Genomic DNA, 17,488 nt, shown 5'->3' with positions numbered 1-17,488 from the left:
GCATTTGTCTTTCCCTATTCAATTGAGAATCAGTGCTTATCATTTCAATAGCCCCTGAATTCCTACAATTCCATAATATATATGAATATCATTAATATCGGCCGGCCCAATACGGGAGCCTCCTCATCAATACATTTGGCCGGTCAAAAACAGGGTACACAACCAACTTACCTAACTATTTAGTCCCAGTACTTTGTCAAGTTTATTTCATGGTAAAAATAGGAAACAATGAAAATAACCACTGCAATAAAAAGGCCAATCCCAAACTTAGAATGATGTATCCAACCCAAAACCGCCATCCCATACCAGCATAACTCCTAAACAAATCCCTGCCTCTTTTATGCATCCCTTTGTCATTTAACAGACTATCACTTCCTTTTGCGGGCCCAAATGCATGCTCGCCATCCATGATATCCTTCCGACAGACCTCCCTGGAGTTTTTAACAAGGTCTCCTATCCTTTCTTGTAGGGCACTCATGGGCCTTTGGGAGGAGGCAGCTTAAAGCTCCATCAGCATGCAGCATTGCACAAGTCTGAGCCGCAAGCACCATCTATAACCGAGATACAAATAATATGCATTAATGCCAAGGGGTTGATAAATATGGCTTTATTCGACATTTCCAAGAATCAAAGAGTATGTCCCTTTACCCCACCACCAGAGCCAACCCGCCTAAACCCCAATTCAACTCGCTCTTATAACCTGACCCCATCAGTACTGACAAAACTTCAGTTAAATAACTCCCACCACCAAGGAACAATGAAAACATTTCATAAACGGTTGTAGTCCGTAATTTCCCTTTAGTATATGTGACTCGTCATGTGTCTGTATCTTTACTTTACTTTGCATTTCAACTGCCCTCCAGGTACCGGAAGGCTTAAGGGCACAAACATAAAACACAAAACATACAATACAAAATGTCTGCCTCTAGGTGGGCAGGATTCATACTCAGGGGAAGGGTCGGTCGGAAGTTCCAGCAGACTAGTATAATAAGAGTGTTTTCAATTATTTCTTTTTAAACATGTCTGTGGACTCTATATGCCGGAGGTCAGGGGGCAGGACATTCCATGCCAGTGGGGCGGCTATAGTACAAGCTCCCTTCTGGGATTAGTTTGTTTTACAGCGTATTGTTTTTAAAAGATTGTAATTATATTATATTATATTAATGCTACTCAACATCGGGCCTACTTTAGCGAGTGCCAACAATCATAAGCTCCGTTTTCTCGCTGTTTAGTGCCAGGCCATTGAGTGCCATTCATGTGTGAATGGATTTATATACGTTATTCATGTTTTCCTCACCAAAACTCTGTGACCCTGAGATGGGGATGAGGCATTGCGTGTCGTCTGCGTAGTTGGTGAATAGAATGTACTCTTGTTCGAACATGTTGAAGAATGGCACCATAAAGATGTTATAGAGACACAGCGACATGCACGCCCCCTGAGGAACCCCGTACATCAAGGGAAACGGTTTCACCTCTGATACCCCACTAGCAACCCCTTGTGCAGTCTCTGCGAGTTATTGAGGTGGAGTGATATCTGATTGTAAGCAACCCTATCCCGTATCTTCAGCAGCAATGGTGTGTTAGTGATGGGTCTATAATTTGTTGGGGTTAGAGGACATCAATAGGTTTTTTTTTAACAAAGGAGTAATCGAAGCATTCTTGAGAACTTTCAGGATGCAGTTTTGGGCAAAATAAGTGTTAACGAATTTCATAAGAGCCGGAATGAGCAGAAGTGAACACTCCTTGATTATCATGGCGGAAAAGGCATCCCCCTGGCAGCTGGTGGTTTTGAGCTGTGAAAAAATCTGAGGTAATTCTGTTTCATAAATGGTTGAAAAATGAAAAAGCTGTTAAGCCTTAACCTTGAGTGGGGAGTCACAAAATTCTGACACAGAATCATTATTTAGGGAGAGTTTTTTCCAGTTTATCAGTCATGGCTGTCTGGATATTTGTGCACCAAGTCTCATTTTTTTAATATTGGGTCTATGTTTGGACCTTTTGGCTGTTACTGCTCCTTTAGAATTTTGAAAAGCTCTTTGCTATCTGAGGTTGCTTTTACTATTCTATCATTAAAAGATTCCTTCTTAGCTAAAAAGAGCGCTATTTTATAGGTCCTTGCTACTTTTTTGTATGTGTGCAGACTGAGCTCGTCTTGGCTCTTTCTCCATGCATAAAAGTATTTGATTTTTGTAGCTTTAAGTTCCACGAGGTTAGCATTGAACCAGGTGTTGTATCTAGGTTTCTCCTGACAATGATTTTTATTCAGTGGTGCCAATTCCTGTGTGATTTCCCGAAAGGATTCTACAAGAGTATTGGTAATGTCATGTAGACTTGCTGAGTTAAGAATCTCTGAGGTTAGGGTCATGGCCCATGGTTTTAGATTTTCTGATGTTAGTTCTTATGATTTCTAACGAATCTCGATACCTTAGAGTCATCTGATTTCTTAGTAAAGCAGTCCATGCAGGTCTGGAGATAGATGCACAAATGGTCCGACCAGGGGCAAGGCATGATTTCAAGGGCCCCTAAGTTCAAATTATGTGTGTCGAACCAGTCTAGGGTATGTCCCTTTGTGTGTGTAGGGTCTTTGACAAATTTTAAGAAAGCCTAGGAAGTCTAATGTAGTCTCCAGAGACCCTGCCATTACATCCAGGTCACTACCCGGCCAGAGGTTAAAATCACCTAATAGGATCACTTTGGTGTTAGGTTTGGGTAATTACTCAATCGGCCGGAAAGGTAGGTACTGAACCAGGTGCCCTATATACAAGTAGAATATTAAGGGTGGATTCGGCACTAATGCCTATTTTTTATCAGCAATAATTTTGTCTCCGGAATGTCTTCTATCTCAGTTTGCCAAATTATTCTATCAGATTTGAAGATCACTGCTACCCCCCTCCCCACTTGCTTTCTAGTCTGTCCCGCAGCTTCGTGGGTACAGGTCTCAGTAAGAGCGCATATGTCTTAATTGCGCTCTTCAATATGCGTATCAACTTCAGTAGCCTGTTTGATGAAGGATCTAGTGTTTAATAACATCAATTTCAGTGTGTGTGATGGAGGTGCAGTTAAACCTTCATTATTATTTATACTACAGGTTACTTTGGGCAGCAGCTTTGCCGCTCTCTTTATTCTATTGTTGCATCTGGGAACATTAGTGGGTTTTGTTGGTGCAAGATTTTCCCCCACCGTGGGAGCTAACATGGGCTCTCCAACTCTATCCCTACATCCCAACTCCTCCTCCCCGTGGGCCTTGATGGCAACCTCACGAGGAGGGGGGAGGCAGTCTATGACGAGCCACCTCAGTATCGCTAGCGCTGTTAACACCTGGGGTATTAAGTGAGTCATATACTATTTTTAAATTAGGATGGATAGGATTTCGCATAGTTTGAGATATGCTGGAGGAGTCTATTTTTGCGCTGGCGGCAATGATGGCCTTGAGCACCTCAGTGATGCCCATGATATTTTAAGTGTTTTTAGAAAAAAATCCCACAAATGGACTAGATTACCTCCTTCCTCCCTTCACAGATCTCCACAAACTGTCTTTGATGCGCCGGCGCTAATGCGCCCGATGTGTCAAAGTAAATGAAGAAATGAAATCCGCTAAAAGCTTCCAATGCACTAGCATCTCCGGGGATATAATTATATTTAGTAAGCGCAGTATTGATTTAGCAGTCAAAATGGAGGGGAGTAGCCCCAGCAACTTGAGAAAGGGAGTTACCTTGTGGCTTACAGTGGGAAAGTAACATAAGGGAAACAAGTCAGCCGACAAGCAGCTACATTCTTCTCGTCCTCCTGTGCAAGGAACTACAGAAAGAATGGGGACTGTAGCTCCTTATCGTTCCACTGTGCGTGCAGAAACAAATGTTTCTGTTTTAAATCGCATGGAGAACACGGACTGAGGCAGATAATCGTACACAGAGAGCAAAGGGAGAGATGTATCAATATAGAAGCAAGGTACGATAACATTAATAAAAGCAAAGCACGCAAATGGGTAAAAACAATAAAATGACAGCAGTGTGGGATGCACGGGAAATGAAACAGGTAACAAGCTACCAGCTGGCGTATGATGCCAGGTCAACTATCCTTCTAGTGCACCTCACTCCTGTCCTGAACTTCCGGTCCATTCCTCCTCAGGCCAGGGGCATTGGTCTACCGTCCTCTGAAACACTTCCTCGTGAGAATAGGAGTCTTTTGTTGGGACTGGCCATACATTGTGCAGTCTGAAGATGGCGCAATTGTGACCTCCACCGAATTGCCTTAGGCTGTCCCAAAAGTGCTTAGCCTACTAGTTTTGCTGTGCATCCCTTTCAATGGAGTACCAGAACAAGTATGACCAAAGTCAATTATCCGGGCACACCATAAATTAGTACACTCTGAGATTTAAAGAAACATTACAAAAAATACTTCAGCTTAAGTGAAGACTTGCAATGTGGAGGCATAAAAAAAGAGAAAGGACCATGGCGCGATACGGATCTCCCCGCCTCATTAATTTTACCTGGCCCTAATTCTGAAGATAACTTCAAATATATTCACTTATCTTAGCGTAGGGCATTACCACTAACACTAGTGCGCGCGGGTGTGTGTGTGCGTATAGGTGCATTTGTGCGCATGGATGGATTGATGGGGAGAGTTTGTGACGGGGGTAATGGGCAGCAGCAGTGACCATGTGATTGATATACACGAGGAAAGGGTATCTCAAAGGCAGCAGCTGTTCAAACTTCCTGCGTGACAGTACATAACCATCACAATGTGTTTTTATACTACAGCACTTACAGCTGTTGCTTTTTTTGCTATTCCGTAATAATGCAAATAGCAGATGTTACTATTAAATATAATGATAGCACTAAAGTCATCGAACTTCAGGGCTATTTCAACGATATTGATTATTTAATGCATGCAGACATGAAAGGCGCGATAACCAGGGTGAATCACAGATGTGTTTGCCCTTCACTGATGCATGCAGTGAATCAGGAGTGATAGCCACCGAGAGCACAATCAGACATCAGAGATCTTCAATCAATGTCGGGTGCCATGACAAATGTGGAACCTGTCCTTGCATACCGATTTCTGTGGATTGAGCCTGCTTTTTCCTGGTACTGGAAAAGCAGCCATGGTCCAGAGAAATCCAGCTGCCTTGGAAAGATCAATATATTGACCCTCGTGGAGCGGTTTATAACTTCCTGAATAGAGTATTAATTAATTCCTCCTTCCCCTTCATGCCTTGACTGGATGGGTGCAGATGTGGCAGAAGAAGCTTAGTGCTTGTTCCATAACTTGGAAAAACGGGAAAGGCTGCACTCGCTCTGCTGGGAGTCACTTTGTGTCACGCACGGCGGTCGCTGGCAGTTGTGGAGACGCTGGCGCTGGAGCGGCCATTGAGTAAGCCATTACGCCGCAGTGCGTTCTCCAGTAGCGGTCTAGCTTTCCGCCTTTTGACCAGCGGCGTCCTTTATTACGAGCGCCAACCCGGAAGTCCGCGCGTTGCAACCTATTCGCGTTAGGCTTCCGGGTTGGTACGCTCCAGTCCTTTCTTCAGAGCCTTGCTATTCTCTTCCTTCTCCAGTGATTTTGTCCGTCTTGCCTTGCCTTCCCGGCTTCTCCCGTTCCTCTCTGGCTTCCCTCTCCCATTTCAGTCCTCCTGTTTTTCGCTACCTTAGGCTCTCACCTTTCTCCTTTCTTTTCCTCTCCGCTTACTATTCGCCTCTCCCCTCTCCTGTGGAGTTTTGTTCATCCGGTCTAATCCAAATCATTCCGACCTGGTATCCTGTCGGCATCCTCTCACGATACCCAACAAAGAAGGGGTTTTTTGTGCCTGTGGGCTTTTTCCCCTTCACCGGTCTGCCCCGGTTCGGGGGCCCCCCTAGGCCCCGAGTTAGAGGGGCAGGGTGGCTTCCTCTCGAGGCAGACCCCATCTGCATTCCAGAGAAGAGACCTTGAGGATTCGGAGATTCGGACTCCCAACAGAAGAGGAGACTGCAGGTGAGCAGGAGGGCTTAAGGGACACTTGGGAAAGCGGTGTGGAACCAACTGAATTCGGGAGCGATTGTGACAGTTTGCAACGCCCAAAAAGAAGTATGGCCACCCCCGAACAAATACAAGAATAAGTGGCCGCGGTCCAGGCCATGAACGTTGAATTGCAGAACGTGAAGGCAGATAATGCAGTCCTGAGCCAGATGATATCTAATCGGGAAGCTAGAGATTACGACTTACCTCCTATGGCCTTATCTGCAGGCAAATATGACGGCACCCCGAAGCGCTTAAAAGAATTCTTGGAAGCCTGCTCCATTTATTTTGCCTTTAGACCTTTGATGTTCTCTAATGATCACGCCAAGGTGGGGTACATGATATCTAACATGATAGGAAATGCCTTAGCTTGGGCCACCCCCCTAGTGACCAACAATAACCCTCTTATCAGAGATTATGGGGGTTTTTTGACCTTACTGCGCCAGACTTTTGAACAACCCGAGATCACACATGTGGCTGCAGAAGAACTCTTGGATGTGCAACAGGGTTCCAGTGACCTGCTAACATACATCTCCACCTTTAAACGTTTGGCCTCTGAGGCAGGTTGGCCAGAAAGGGCCCAGTATACGATTTTCCGTCGAGGATTGAAGGAGGAGATAAAGGACGAGCTGGCCAGTATAGCCCGTCCTACTACCCTGTCGGACTTATTCTCCATCGTAACACAGATTGACTACCGCCACAGTGATCGCAAGGCGGAAAGGAAGAAACAGAAAGCATCCGTCGCTCCTCTACCAAGTGCCTACCCTATGCCCTCCCTGTCTCACTCCAGTAATAAGGAGGAACCGATGCAAGTTGGGTCCGCACGATCCCCTTTGACACCTGAAGAGAGAAGACGCCGGAGGGATGCGGGCCTCTGCATGTATTGTGGATCCGGTAACCACTTGCTTCGGAACTGTCATGAAGTCCCGCCTAGACGCCCGGGAAACGAACGACCTCGGAACTAAAGGGGGCGAGTAACCGAGGTCAGACCGCAAGTCCCTATGTTACAGTGACTGTAGCTTCTCATCCAACCACCATGGACTCCCGCCTTATGGCTGTTCCCATCCAGTTGGAAACCTCGACAGAAGTCCTTACCACAATGGCTCTACTGGATTGTGGCGCCGCCGGAGTATTTATGGATACCGAGTGGGCGCACAAACAAGGTCTTCCTCTGTTGAAACGGGAAGAAGTACAGAAGGTGGAAGGAGTTGATGGTTCTCCGCTTTCATCGGGGCCTATCACCCATTCCACTGTATCCTTGAAGGCCTGCATTCTCCAGCATTCGGAACAGATACAATTCGATCTAATTCGAGCAGCCCATTTTCCTGTAATCCTCGGAATTCCATGGCTGAGGAGGCATAACCCGCTCATCGACTGGGCACAGAACACCCTGGCCTTTACCTCCTCATATTGTAAACAAAACTGTTTACTACATGTTTCAGAAGATCTGGTACAAGTCCTTACCCCCCAACAAGAAGGAGTAAATGAAATATGTAAGATTCCCCCAGAATTGGCTAAGTTCAAGGAAGTTTTCAAAGACAATTCTGTCTTGGATCTCCCTCCGCATAGGCCGGAAGACTGTGCCATCGAGCTGGTGCCAGATGCCCTGGTTCCGTTTAGTCGCATGTTTTCCTTGTCTCTATTGGAGAAGAGGGCACTTCGCAATTACTTGGACTCCCATCTGACCAATGGCCTCATTCGTCCCTCCAAATCACCGGCTGGAGCCTCTTTTTTCTTCATTCCCAAGAGGGATTCCTCGGAGTTAAGACCATGCATTGACTATCGGGGTCTCAACAAGGTCACAGTCCACGACCGTTATCCAATGCCTTTGATAGCAGACATATTGGAAGCAGTCCAGGGTTCAACCGTCTTCTCTAAATTAGACCTCCGGAGTGCCTACCACCTTCTCCGGATTAGAGACGGGGATGAATGGAAGACGGCCTTTCGGACGCCGTTTGGCCTTTTTGAGTATCGAGTGATGCCATTTGGCTTGGTTAACGCTCCGGCCATATTCCAGCGTTTCATGGATCGCCTGTTTTCTGACCTATTATACCTCTGTGTCATAGTATACCTCGATGACATCTTGGTTTTTTCAAAATCCTCCTCCGAACATACATCGCACCTTCAGACAGTCGTACATCGGCTACAGTCTCAACACCTATTAGTTAAACCTGAGAAGTGCCTATTTAATATGTCTTCCGTTCCTTACTTAGGTTATATCTTATCCCAGGAAGGCATAACCATGGATCCAAGGAAAGTGTCTGCCATCCTAGACTGGCCCCCACCCACTTCTTTGAAAGAAGTCCAACGGTTCCTGGGACTAGCCAACTTTTATAGGAAATTCATCGGACATTTTTCACAGATAGTGCTGCCCATTACCTCATTACTTAAGAAAGATGCCAAGCCGTTTCACTGGTCTGAACCAGCTGATCAAGCCTTTATTGATTTAAAGAGGAGATTCTGTTCCGCTCCCATTCTGTCTCAACCCGATCAGAACCAGCCCTTTATAGTAGAGGCTGATGCCTCCGCTAACGCCTTGGGAGCAGTACTTCTTCAACTCAAGGAGGGACAGGAACATCCTGTTGCATATCTTTCTAAGACCCTTTCCGCAAGTCAACAGAACTACTCCGTTATCGAAAAGGAACTTCTGGCTCTTAAGGTGGCTTGTGAAGAGTGGAGACACCTGCTTCAAGGCGGAGCACATCCATTTACTTTACGTACTGATCATAAAAACTTGAGGATTCTCAGAAATATGGAATGTGTCAACTCAAGGCAGGTTCGCTGGGCGCATTTCTTCAGCCAGTATGACTTTGCTATAACCTACATTCCATATTCTAAGGGCTTCGGTGTGCCCAGGGTGACTAGTAGCAGACTCAGGCATCAAAGATACAAAAACAAAAAGAAGTAGAACTGCTACCTTCCAGGTTTATACCCAATTTTTATCAATAAATGAAACAAATGAAAGTGGGGGAGCCTGGTATAATAATACTAATGGATTAAATCCCTAAGTTAGTAACCCATAAGGTCTGTCCAGAAAGAAGAAAGGTCAAATAAGGAAACTCACACATGTCGAAGGTTGTGAACATACAAGGTTTATGTTAAGACAAAAAAAAACATCAAAGAAACACAATTTGTGAACAATGTGTATGAGACAAATTACAATAATCTAAACAATGAATAACTTGATGGGGTACATGAGAGAGTCAAAAAAACATATTGGGAAGCAATATATATGGGACAAATTTCTATATCTAGACAACAATAACTTAATAAGGTGCATGAAGGAAATACCCATTCAGGCCTTTTAGTGTTTGCTGAATGGAGAGTATTTAGGCGTGAAATGTTCACAAATGATTGTATGGTTCTGAGTTTTAGAACATGTTCCATCTATGATACATGTGGAGCTGCTTCTATACAAGGAAGCATCTCATCTTGCAGGTGCCAACGTGGCAGGGGGAACTGGGTCAGCTTGTGAAATACAAATTCTGGCCTAAGGATGTTGGTAAAATGAGTACTAATCAGACATATGGATCAATACAGCCCCCTTGCACATAGTACACGTTTCGGCGGAAGAATTATCCCATTTGGAAATGCTTCTGAGGGATACATTTTGTTCTACGTGAACCACCTTCATCAGGGCGAATGGGTGGCCCCACAGAAACCTTGAGGTAAATCTCACTGTGAGGCAGGCACTCCTTGTGGGCCGGACCAGTCAGACCGCACCGTGTGTTGCTTGGTTGATGAGAAAGTGGTTGGATTTAGTCCACAAAAATGGATAATGCAGGGAACGACATTCTGTGGAGTGATGCTGGAGGCACTCCCAAATTGGTGCCTGTCTGAACGTAAGTCTCCAGATATCCCAGGCGGTGCTGGAGTGAGCGCTCAAGCGTGCGATGCTTGTAGTCTGGTGGGCTTCTGCATTCCAGGCACCCAAAACAGCCTGGCGGACGCCCTGTCTAGGTGTCAGACTTTCGAATACCACTCTCCTTCATTTAGTCACCCTATGTTTCCCCGGAACAGAATAGTGGGGATAGTCTCTTCGTTTCTTCAAGAGGTTAAGATGGCAACCCAACCCGATCTGGCAACCACTGTGCCGGGTGCCTTACATCCTCAACTTCGTTGGTCTAACGGTCTTTTACTGGTGGGACAGCGTTTATACATTCCCTCTAGGTCCTTACAACTTAAGGTTCTGGAATGGGGTCATAACCATGTTACCGCCGGACATAGGGGTGTCCGAGGTACCATAGAGTTAATCTCTCGCTCTTTTTTTTGGCCTTCACTTTCTCTCGACGTAAAGCAACACTGTAGATCGTGTATGGTTTGCGCCCAGAATAAGAACTCCACCCACAAACCCTATGGGTTGCTGATGCAACCGGACTTGCCAAGCCGGCCATGGTCCCAAATATCCACTGACTTTATAGTAGACCTGCCCCGATCCCAGGGTTCGACCTGTCTCATGGTTACCATTGATACCTTCACCAAGCTGGCCCATTTCACAGCACTGCAAGGAGTGCCGTCCGCCACTGAGGTGGCCGAAGTTTTCCTTAGGGACATCTTTAGGCTCCACGGTCTGCCCGATAAGATCATTTCTGACCGGGGTAGTCAGTATACCTCTTGATTTTGGGGTGCCCTATGTCAACGATTAGATATTAAGAGGGCATTGTCATCAGGCTTCCATCCTCAGACTAATGGTCAGACAGAATGCCTCAATGCCTCCCTTGAGCAATACCTCTGATGCTATGTCAATAAGAACCAGGACAATTGGGTGAGCCTTCTGCCCACCGCAGAATTCCCATATAACAACGCGGTACACTCGGCAACGGGACTCAGCCCTTTTTTTTGTTCCTATGGTTTCCACCCTCGCAGTATTCTTCCGGTTTTTTCCTCACCCACTAATATACCCACCATTGAATCCACCTTAGATCAAATAACCACAGCCCACACTACCGCCCAACAAAGTTTAGTATCTGCCAGACGCAGGTATAAGGATTTGTCTGATCGAGGTCGTTTACCAGGTCCCGATTGGCAGGAGGGCGATCGGGTCTGGTTATCTACTAAATACTTGCCCAGATGGGTACACCCGACCAAACTAACCCCCCGGTTTATCGGACCCTTCAGAATAATCAAGAGAATTAACCCAGTGGCGTACAATTTACAACTTCCCAAGTCCATGTCTCGAGTACACCCGGTCTTTCACTCCTCCCTTCTCCGTCCAGTTGATCCAGGCACCCCTGTTAGAAAGACCACAGGGATATTGGGTACTCCCAAGTCTATACCAGAAGAATACGAGGTATCTGCCATCTTAGATTCCAGATATCGCAGGGGCAGATTGGAATATCTTGTGTCTTGGAAGAACTACCCCAGTTCCGAAGATTCTTGGGAACCCAGGTCGTATGTACATGCTCCTCAACTGGTCAAGCGTTTTCACCAGACACATGCGGGAAAACCCGGAGGGTTCGGATCTGGAGGGGGGCATACTGTCACGCACGGCGGTAGCTGGCAGTTGTGGAGACGCTGGCGCTGGAGCGGCCATTGAGTAAGCCATTACGCCGCTGTGCGTTCTCCAGTAGCGGTCTAGCTTTCCGCCTTTTGACCAGCGGCGTCCTTTATTACGAGCGCCAACCCGGAAGTCCGCGCGTTGCAACCTATTCGCGTTAGGCTTCCGGGTTGGTACGCTCCAGTCCTTTCTTCAGAGCCTTGCTATTCTCTTCCTTCTCCAGTGATTTTGTCCGTCTTGCCTTGCCTTCCCGGCTTCTCCCGTTCCTCTCTGGCTTCCCTCTCCCATTTCAGTCCTCCTGTTTTTCGCTACCTTAGGCTCTCACCTTTCTCCTTTCTTTTCCTCTCCGCTTACTATTCGCCTCTCCCCTCTCCTGTGGAGTTTTGTTCATCCGGTCTAATCCAAATCATTCCGACCTGGTATCCTGTCGGCATCCTCTCACGATACCCAACAAAGAAGGGGTTTTTTGTGCCTGTGGGCTTTTTCCCCTTCACCAGTCTGCCCCGGTTCAGGGGCCCCCCTAGGCCCCGAGTTAGAGGGGCAGGGTGGCTTCCTCTCGAGGCAGACCCCATCTGCATTCCAGAGAAGAGACCTTGAGGATTCGGAGATTCGGACTCCCAGCAGAAGAGGAGACTGCAGGTGAGCAGGAGGGCTTAAGGGACACTTGGGAAAGCGGTGTGGAACCAACTGAATTCGGGAGCGATTGTGACACTTTGACCAAGGTTCTTAGCAACGACCACTTAACTCACGGGTTGTCTCCTTGGGCGGCAACATAGACAACAATATCATTGCAATGTTACCTGCTGCAAACTTCCCTCACACGCAAAGTAGAGCTCAGATCTAGCGTCCCGCACAAACAGAGCTGGCACAGAATGGGTAATTCATGGCTTAGTTTCCCAAGCAGAGCTGGTACACAAAAGAACAGCAATGCCAAAAGTGTTCCGTACTGTAGAACAGGTGCAGAAGAGGAAACATTTTACTGAAGGTTTTTAGTATGGACTATTAGATGGAGCATGCGCCACATACAAACCACAATATTCCATTAGAGTACAGACATGGAGAAATGGCATATGAGGTGGGATACAAAGCTTGTAGGTGTCGTTTGGTTATTTGCCCACCCATTGACTGCCCAGGGCCATGGCCCTCCCCACTCAAAAAACCTCCTCATGGGAAACCTTTGAGCTTGCTTTATTCAAGCATTGACAACAAACGTTGCCCTCAAAGTGCCTGTCAGTGTTTTTTCAGAGCAGTTTTCTGAGATTGTACGATATCATTGGAGAAGTAAACGTGATACTGGTATAATAAAAATATCTTAACCAGGCCTGTCTTCAGGCACTCAGTTAATAAGCACTATGCATGTCCTTCACTGAAGTCCTGTTAAAAACAAGAATTGGCAAAGCCAACAGTTTTGGCATGTATATTAGGCATAGGCCAGGCACTGCAATTAGATGCGCTGGTACTCTCACCATTTTGCACCTGGTACCATCAATGGCTAATTAATACCACTATGGCAGTGCCTGACAAGTGCCTTTCCCATGCCTACACAAAATCCAAAATTGTTATCATTTTTACCTTGTCCCGGGAGGATAGCTCAGCGGCAACGTGTTCGCCTTGGAAGCAAGACGACACGAAGCAACACAGGTTCGATCTGCGGGTCCGTGCTTAGAATCCTCTGGGTATTTAAGATCGTTATAAATACCCAACTAAAAAAACTATTCCTGTAACAGTGCCTCGATGCCCGCGGGCTGTGTGAGCACTTTAAAAAATGCAAATAAATAAATTGGCAAAGCTTGTTCATTCTTTCTGATCAATATGCTGAGTGTAGACATTTCTGCATTCGTGCGTGTTATTGGTTGGGTTGGTACACTGGCATAACAGGGGCCCCCGCAGCCCCCTCATTTAACATCTGTGTCCTGTTCTGTCTGGCAATTGTTCTGAAGGTCAGCCAGGTCGAGTCAACATAGCCCAACATTTCGGGGGGAAGGGTGCTGAATCCCAGTCAGCTCAATGGTGTTGCACCAGTACTTGTGTTTAATGCCTGGTTACGTAATGGTAATCTTCATTACTCCTACCCCTATTTTTCCTGGTCCCAGTGTATTTGAGACAGTACTTGTGTATAAGGCACTCTGCCTCATACACAAGTACTGTGATGAGGGAAAGGTACATGGAGGTAATGCCTGATTTAGCTACCTGCAATCTTCATTACTCCTAGTCCCACTCTTCCTCATCCCAGTACTTACCTATGAGGCAAGGAGCCTCAACCGTATGCTCTGGGGCAAAGAAGAGGGACATGGAGGTAATTATGGGCTAAGGAGCTGATTTTGGAGGTTGGGGTGGGAGGGAGAGGGGATTTGTGGGGGGGCAGGATTGTACAACAAATTATAATGGCTGTCCATGTCCAGGCTAAGCAGGCATGATATGTGGTATTAGTGGCTAGAGAGGCATTTTGGTGCAGCCAGTCTAGTCATTTCTCCATTTGGTATGACTTTCTTAACTGGGCATTTCTGATAAAGCAGTTCTGCTCAGTGAATTACCTGGCTAGACTGCCATTTGTGTGCTGCCTATCTAGCCGTTTCTAACTGTGGCATTGTATATGTTTCTGGGCATCTGTGATCAAATGATATGATATAAGTCATTTATAATGCGCCTGCACAAAGGTGTTTCTTGGCACAACAAGACAATGGAGGGAACATAGAGGGAGGACAAGGCAAACAATCTTACTAGGCCTTGTGTCTTTCAGATTGTGCAAGGGCAAGAATGAGAAGTGCAAGGGGAAACGGAGGGGGGAAGTGCAAGGGAGAGGGGAGGGAAAAACCGGGCAGCAATGCTCTGAGTAAGTGCAGCCAGGGCAGCGCCGCTCTGGGTAGTGCAAGGAGAACAAGGGACTGAAGGGTTACAGTTAAAGCCCCTAAGTGCATGGTAGGCCCAGAGGCAGTGCAAGGGTGACTGATCAAGAAAGTGTCTGAACTCAGTGAGACTCTGAGGCAAGCCAAGCAACCAGTTGGTACAGCAGACAGGTAGGTCAGGTAGGCCATCAGGGGACGGAGAGAGAGAAAGCAGAGGAGAAGAGGAAAGTTTTGAGCTGCTTCCAGAACTTCAGGTGGTCTGGATCAAGTTTGAGAGGGGCAGGGAGGCTATTCCAGAGGGAGGCATCTGCAGAGGAGAAGGATCTACCCCGCACTCTCTGTCTGGAGAAGCGTCTAACCTTTAGAGAGTTGTAGGTAGCTGAGCGAAGGGCTCGAGAAGGAAGATATTTTGGAAGAGAGCGTTGGATGTAATGCAGGCCCCGGGCCCAGAAAGCCTTTTGGACAAAGCAAAGGGTCTTGAACTTGATACTTGAAGCAACTGGGAGACAGTGGAGCGATTTCAGGGCTGCAGAGATATGATCCCTGTGCTTGAGGCCAAGGATAAGTCTTGCATTCCTGTTCTGGTTTAGTTGCAGAGGCTGGAGAGTAGAGGAAGGCAGATTGAGAAAGAGGCTGTTGCAGTAGTCCAGCCTAGAGAGAACCAGGGCTCTGGAGACAGTGAGCTTCTGGGGGAAACTGAGAAAGGGAAAAGTCCCATTGAGGAGGAGCAGCTGGTAGTGGGTCTTCTTGGCGACGTCCGAGATGTGAGCAAGGAAAGAGAGAGTAGAGTCCAGGGACCGTATCTCTCCAGGACTGAAATCACTACACTGGCTCCCAGTGGCTGCGAGGATTAAGTTCAAAACCCTCTGCATTGTCCACAAGGCCTTCTTTACAGAAAGAATGGGGACTGTAGCTCCTTATCGTTCCACTGTGCGTGCAGAAACAAATGTTTCTGTTTTAAATCGCATGGAGAACACGGACTGAGGCAGATAATCGTACACAGAGAGCAAAGGGAGAGATGTATCAATATAGACGTAAGGTACGATAAAATTAATAAAAGCAAAGCACGCAAATGGGTAAAAACAATAAAATGACAGCAGTGTGGGATGCACGGGAAATGAAACAGGTAACAAGCTACCAGCTGGCGTATGCTGCCAGGTCAACTATCCTTCTAGTGCACCTCACTCCTGTCCTGAACTTCCGGTCCATTCCTCCTCAGGCCAGGGGCATTGGTCTACCGTCCTCTGAAACACTTCCTCGTGAGAATAGGAGTCTTTTGTTGGGACTGGCCATACATTGTGCAGTCTGAAGATGGCGCAATTGTGACCTCCACTGAATTGCCTTAGGCTGTCCCAAAAGTGCTTAGCCTACTAGTTTTGCTGTGCATCCCTTTCAATGGAGTACCAGAACAAGTATGACCAAAGTCAATTATCCGGGCACACCATAAATTAGTACACTCTGAGATTTAAAGAAACATTACAAAAAATACTTCAGCTTAAGTGAAGACTTGCAATGTGGAGGCATAAAAAAAGAGAAAGGACCATGGCGCGATACGGATCTCCCCGCCTCATTAATTTTACCTGGCCCTAATTCTGAAGATAACTTCAAATATATTCACTTATTTTAGCGTAGGGCATTACCACTAACACTAGTGCGCGCGGGTGTGTGTGTGCGTATAGGTGCATTTGTGCGCATGGATGGATTGATGGGGAGAGTTTGTGACGGGGGTAATGGGCAGCAGCAGTGACCATGTGATTGATATACACGAGGAAAGGGTATCTCAAAGGCAGCAGCTGTTCAAACTTCCTGCGTGACAGTACATAACCATCACAATGTGTTTTTATACTACAGCACTTACAGCGGTTGCTTTTTTTGCTATTCCGTAATAATGCAAATAGCAGATGTTACTATTAAATATAATGATAGCACTAAAGTCATCGAACTTCAGGGCTATTTCAACGATATTGATTATTTAATGCATGCAGACATGAAAGGCGCGATAACCAGGGTGAATCACAGATGTGTTTGCCCATCACTGATGCATGCAGTGAATCAGGAGTGATAGCCACCGAGAGCACAATCAGACATCAGAGATCTTCAATCAATGTCGAGTGCCATGACAAATTTGGAACCTGTCCTTGCATACCGATTTCTGTGGATTGAGCCTGCTTTTTCCTGGTACTGGAAAAGCAGCCATGGTCCAGAGAAATCCAGCTGCCTTGGAAAGATCAATATATTGACCCTCGTGGAGCGGTTTATAACTTCCTGAATAGAGTATTAATTAATTCCTCCTTCCCCTTCATGCCTTGACTGGACGGGTGCAGATGTGGCAGAAGAAGCTGAGTGCTTGTTCCATAACTTGGAAAAACGGGAAAGGCTGCACTCGCTCTGCTGGGAGTCACTTTGACCAAGGTTCTTAGCAACGACCACTTAACTCACGGGTTGTCTCCTTGGGCGGCAACATAGACAATAATATCATTGCAATGTTACCTGCTGCAAACTTCCCTCACACGCAAAGTAGAGCTCAGATCCAGCGTCCGGCACAAACAGAGCTGGCACAGAATGGGTAATTCATGGCTTAGTTTCCCAAGCAGAGCTGGTACACAAAAGAACAGCAATGCCAAAAGTGTTCCGTACTGTAGAACAGGTGCAGAAGAGGAAACATTTTACTGAAGGTTTTTAGTATGGACTATTAGATAGAGCATGCGCCACATACAAGCCACAATATTCCATTAGAGTACAGACATGGAGAAATGGCATATGAGGTGGGATACAAAGCTTGTAGGTGTCGTTTGGTTATTTGCCCACCCATTGACTGCCCAGGGCCATGGCCCTCCCCACTCAAAAAACCTCCTCATGGGAAACCTTTGAGCTTGCGTTGTTCAAGCATTGACAACAAACGTTGCCCTCAAAGTGCCTGTCAGTGTTTTTTCAGAGCAGTTTTCTGAGATTGTACGATATCATTGGAGAAGTAAACGTGATACTGGCATAATAAAAATATCTTAACCAGGCCTGTCTTCAGGCACTCAGTTAATAAGCACTATGCATGTCCTTCACTGAAGTCCTGTTAAAAACAAGAATTGGCAAAGCCAACAGTTTTGGCATGTATATTAGGCATAGGCCAGGCACTGCAATTAGATGCGCTGGT

This window comes from Ambystoma mexicanum, chromosome 4q (assembly GCF_040938575.1).
Source record: "Ambystoma mexicanum isolate Mex_15411 chromosome 4q, UKY_AmexF1_1, whole genome shotgun sequence".
In the NCBI taxonomy this organism is placed as follows: domain Eukaryota; kingdom Metazoa; phylum Chordata; class Amphibia; order Caudata; family Ambystomatidae; genus Ambystoma; species Ambystoma mexicanum.
Note: the sequence above shows the minus strand (reverse complement) of the source record.